This window comes from Gekko japonicus, unplaced genomic scaffold, assembly GCF_001447785.1.
Source record: "Gekko japonicus isolate JY-2015 unplaced genomic scaffold, Gekko_japonicus_V1.1 scaffold1777, whole genome shotgun sequence".
Taxonomy (NCBI): domain Eukaryota; kingdom Metazoa; phylum Chordata; class Lepidosauria; order Squamata; family Gekkonidae; genus Gekko; species Gekko japonicus.
In genome coordinates, this window is record NW_015166475.1 from 310401 (window position 1) to 315987 (window position 5587).

Below are 5587 nucleotides of genomic sequence, written 5' to 3' on the forward strand. Positions count from 1 at the left end.
CTCCTCCTCCTCCTCCTCCTCCTCTTCTTCTTCTTCTTCTTTTTCTTCTTCTTCTTCGTGGTACTGTCTAGACTATTGGGAAACTGCTCTGAAGGGGGAAATGGGGTTGAGATATTTTCAGGGGATTCTGAAAGACTGGCCGTATTGTTAACAGCTGCTAAACTTTTACTCACGGCAAGGGGGGGGGGAAGATTCTTCAACACCCACGACTGAACAACGGGCCATTAAATTGTGGGACCTTTTTTATAATGGGAAAAATCGCTAGTGCATCAACTTCTGTTGAGTTCTGTAGACAACAGACATTCATTACACTGTGGTCTCCCACTGTAGAATATTTGGCTACAACAAAGCTATTCCCCTCTCATCCTTATTATCGTAAAGTGGGTTATTTGTAATAGCCTTTTCTGTACAAAATGTTTTATATTCCTGGAGGCTGGAAAGTTTTGTGTATGTATTTTAATAAAAATATATATTTAAAATATATATTTTAAAAAAGCAAATTGACTTCATCTCACCTGTGACGAGTGTTCCCACTAAGCTGAGTTAGTGTGAGCTAGCTCACAGTTTTTTTAGCCTCTGGCTCACACATTTTTGCCTTTGCTCAGGAAGGAGGGCTCCAGACAGTGTTCCCTCTAAACTGAGTTGGTGTGAGCTAGCTCACAGTTTTTTTATCCTCCGGCGCACACATTTTTGCCTTCGCTCAGGAAGGAGGGCTCCAGACAGTGTTCCCTCTAAGCTCAGCCGGTGTGAGCTAGCTCACAGTTTTTTAGCCTCTAGCGCACACATTTTTGCCTTTGATCAGGAAGGAGGGCTCCAAAGCAAACTAATTGATGCAGTGTAGCCAAATCGCTCGCTCCCAACTTTAATGCCAGGAGCTCACAGAGTAGAATTTCTGCTCACAAGACCTCACGGCTCAGAGGGAGCATTGCCTGTGACCCTTGGATCTCTGGCCAGGAGCAGAAGCCAGGATGTCCCTTCTGTAGTCCCTGGGCGGGCTGATTGTTCTCACTTGGGAGCGGGGGTCTCAGGGAACGGACCCCCCCTTGGCAGTGTCAGCTTCCCACCAGTCCTTGGCCTCATGCCTGGTAATGCTTGAGGGTCTCTCTGGAAAGCTCGGAAAACTCAGCACGAAAGGTGTGCAATGAACATGGGGGATCGTCTCTCACGCTGGAGCCTTTTGTCCCCGTCTTTGTCTCTCGAGGCACCCATTTTTCATAAAAGTGAGCAAAGCTGGAAGTCCTTGACAGAGTCATCTTATTTCTGAGCGCGGTGATGGATGGCCGTGCGCCGCTCTGGCAAGGCAGGTGATAGGAGGCTTGGCACGGAGCAGTGGAACGGCGACGAGGGCAGGATCTAACCTCGCGGGATTCAGCTTTTTTCACGCTGATTTGGGGTTTGATGGTGCAGGACTCTGCACACTGTCTGGATCTGGGGTCCACCGTCACCGTTCCCTCTAAGCTGAGTTAGTGTGAGCCAGCTCACAGTTCTTTTTAGCCTCCGGCTCACGCCTTTTTGTCTCGACTCGGGAAGGAGGGCTCCAGAGCAGACTGATTTTATGCAGCAGCCCAATCGCTCACTCAGAACTTGAATGCCAGAGGTCGCCCTGACACACACTCACACACACAATAGACAGAGTCAAAACTCCCTATGTCAGATCTAACAGCGGGAGCAAAAGCTTAGGCCCCAAAGCTCTCGTTGGTCTCCAAGGTGCTACTGTACTCGAATCGAGCTGTTCGACTGCTAATCAACATGGCTAGCCTCTAGAACTAAACTACACATCTCTATATATCTAATAGCCAAGGTCCCCTCTGTGTGCAGATATCTAAATCCGCACATGTGGGGCACCTAGGGGGCAAAGAGATTTTCCTGCACACTTCGGGCACTCTCCAGGAGTGCAGAAGAAAATCTGAAATGTAGAAAAAACCCCTATGGGGGGGATACTTAAATCCCCCCCAAAGTAAAAGAGTGTTCCCTGCACATGTGCAGAGAATGCTGTCGGTGCCAGGGGGTGGGGGAGAAGGCTTGGTGAGCCTGAGCCTTGCCATTGGTGCTGGAGGGCGGAGGAGGAGGCTTGGTGAGGCCAACGTCTGGGAGCCGCACAGGCCTTGCCGTCAGTGCCGAGGGGCGGGGGAGAAGGGGAGAAGGCTCACCTGCGGCTGATTCCTCCTCCTCTACGTGGAGCTCCTCCCCCCTGGCGAGTATCACAGGTCCCCGTTTCTTGTCTTGCTCTAATCCTTACAACAATCCTGTAAGGGAGGCCAGTATATTTACCTTCCATGTGGCAGTTGGGGTTCTGAGACCGACTGGCTTGCCCTGGGGAGGTGATGGCTGAGACAGGGTTGGAATTAGGGGACCCCCTTGGATTGCAGCTTGTTATTTTCGCTCGCCTAGAGGTGAAGGTCTGCCCTCTTCTGATTGGGTTTCTTTGCCTGCACTTGGAAACTTGGGGGGCATCATGCTGTGTTTTCAAGCATGCTGGGAGAGCAAAGACGGAGGCAGAGGCTTCTCCTCCCTCCCAGAGGGCAGCGGATCTGCTAGCCCACATCGGGTCCCCGGAGAGATAGATCCTGACCTCCAATACACCCCTTCACTCACCGCGCGACCCTCTATTCTCTTCTCCTCTTCCAATTTCCACGCACAAATGCCCCCTTCCCCTCACCTCAACTGAAGAAGAAAAAGAGATTGGGTTTATACCCCGCCCTTCACTACCCAAAGGAGTCTCAGAGCGGCTGAAAAACTCCTTTCCCTTCCGCTCCCCACAACAGACAGCCTGTGATGTCAGTGGGGCTGAGAGAGCTCTTGACAGAAACTGCTCTTTTTCAAGAACAGCTCTTATCAGAACTACGGCTTGCTCAAGGTCATCCAGCCAGGTGCAAGTGGAGGCATGGGGAATCAAACCCGGTTCTCCCAGATTAGAGTCCGTGCACTTAACCACTACACCAAACTGAAGGGGGTCACCTTCTCCACACTAACATTCAAGACCAGAGCTATCACAGAAGTAACGTGCAGCCAGCAAGAAATAGGAATATTCTTTTGTTTTTCCTTTGGCCTTCTACCAAAAGAAGAAGAAGAGATTGGACTGATACCCCACCCTTCACTACCCGAAGAAGTCTCAGAGCGGCTTATAGTCTCCTTTCCCTTCCACTCCCCCAACAGACACCCTGTGAGGTAGGCGGGGCTGAGAGAGCTCTTTCGAGGACTGCTCTTGAGAGAACAGCTCTGAGGAAACTATGACTGACTCAAGGTCACCCAGATGGCTGCATGTGGAGGAGTGGGGAATTGAACACATTTAACCACCTTTAGGGACAAATCCATTCACAAACCTCAGTCCCGCAAATGTATATGATATCGTACACTGCAAGACAGAAGACACTGCAGAGAACGGGCGTCCAGGAGGGCAGCGCTTGTTTCTGATTTTGCCTGGTCGCTACACCGCAGAGTAGCTTTTCCGCAGGTCATCCTGCCACAGAGCAGGATCTGAACCCGCAACCATGTAGTTTCCCCAGGAAAGACTGCGGTTCACCTCCGGACAACTCCTAGCTCTCTTGCGTCATCTCCTCCTCCTGCGTTGTCCGTTTTTTCCATACTACAAAAGGGTCTCTTCTCCTTTCTGCTCTTGTTTTATGAATTCAGCGTGCAGCAGTTTCCCCTTCCCTGTTTCTCTGTCTGCTGCAGAACCTGCGAGCTCTTCTGCGTAGGAGCCACCAGGGACTGTTTGGGAGGGCGTGCATCTTCCCTCTCCCCGTCTCTCTTGTGCTTTGGGATAAGAATAGCAACACGCCGGGGATTTTACTGCAAAGGCATGTGGCTTGCTGGCGAAAACAGAGTCTCTGGGGAATCTGGATCCATTCTGTATATTGGCTAGCGGAATCTTTCCTGACCCTTGCGTGTGCTCAAAATCTGCTGCTAAATATACTTGTTCAGGGCAGAAACCTTTCGCTGTCCAGCATAAAACTGCCGGTCGGTAGGATCAAATGGGCACTGTTTTGCAGTCCTTGAGGAGCAATTCAGTTCCTCCTGCCCCCTCAGTGTCTTCACATTTTAGTTCATTTTTTTAAATCCTTTCTCATTACGAGGTCTGAGTCAGCTGCTGCTAGTAGAACAGTGTAGGTGCGTTGGCTGGATTTATTGTCAGGATGCTGAAGGGGTTCCTGAGTTCTCCGATTCAGCACGAAACTCCCTGTTGAATTTTCTGCTTCTCTTTGGTGCAAACCGAACCGGCAAAGACTCGTTTTCGCGACACTTCCGGTTTCCTTGCACCAAATTGCTCCCGTGAGACGTAAGATGGCTTGAGTGTGAGTGTGGTGTGTGTTGCAGAATAAATGATATGCATATAAATGACTATATAGATTGCATGGAAATGGCATGCAAACAGAAAGAAAGAAAGAAAGAAAGAAAGAAAGAAAGAAAGAAAGAAAGAAAGAAAGAAAGAAAGAAAGAAAGAAACGAATCCTCAATTTTGACAACAAAAATGGACACCGAAACGAGTCATGCTGGGATCAAAAGGAAATGAATGAAGGTGTATTTCCACTCTCCCTAGGGAAGGAGGGAGGTTTGGTACGGCCCGATCTTGTCAGACTTCAGAAGCTAAGCAGGGTTGGTGCTTGGATGGGAGTCCACCAAGGAAGGCTCTGCAGAGGAAGGCAATGGCCAATCACCTTTGCTTTTCACTTGCCTCGAAAGCCCATTGTTGGGGTCTCCATAGGCCTCTCACCAAATCTCAGAAGCTAAGCAGGGTCAGTACTTGGATGGGAGACCACCAAGGAAGGCTCTGTAGAACCACCTCTGCTTCTCACCAATGCGCCCTCTAAGCTGTGGAGTCTTGTGAGCAAAAATTCTACTTTGCACGCCAATGGCATTAAAGTTGTGAGCAAGTGATTTGGCTATGGCATAAATTAGTTTGCTCTGGAGCTCTCCTTCCTGAGCCAAGACAAAAATGTGTGAGCTGGAGGCTAAAAAACTGTGAGCCAGCTCACACTAACTCATCTTAGAGGAATACTGCTTCTCACGTGTCATAAAAGCCCCTTGCTGGGTTGCCATCAGGCAATTGCCACCGGATGGCACTTAACAGGCATAATTTATTCTGAAAAGCACGGTTTGTAGCACCAGAGATGGAACAAACATTTGTAAAGCATAGCCAAGAGTAGAGAGAGAGAGAGAGAGAGAGAGAGAGAGAGAGAGAGAGAGAGAGTTGAATGCAGAATATCTTCAAGGATAGAATCAACCCCTTAACTTACATTGTGTTGTTTCTTCTCTGCACCTGGGGGGGGGGGAGTTTCTTCGGAAGGAGGCAGTCACATGACCATATATCATCAGACCATTGGCCCTCCCATCTTAGTGTAACCTACTCTGATTGGTGGCGGCTCTCCGAGGTTGTTGTCTAACACCATCTACCTTTTAAGTTGGAGATGCCGTGGATTGAACTTGGGATCTTCAACACCAACTTCACAGGGTGTCTGTTGTGAGGAGGGGAAGGGAAAGGAGTTTGTAAGCCGCTCTGAGACTCTGAGTGAAGGGTGGGGTATAAATTCAATTTCCTCCTCCTCCTCCTCCGCAGCGCGCTCACGCGCTCTTCCCTCTCGCTCTC

The 5587-nt window shown here is 49.6% G+C and overlaps 1 protein-coding gene across 1 annotated transcript in view; it reads left to right on the forward strand.

Moving 5' to 3' along the window:
* The window catches only part of GRIN2A (glutamate receptor, ionotropic, N-methyl D-aspartate 2A), a 337213-nt gene that overhangs the window by 303046 nt on the left and 28580 nt on the right, over window positions 1-5587 (forward strand). The window lies entirely within an intron of this gene.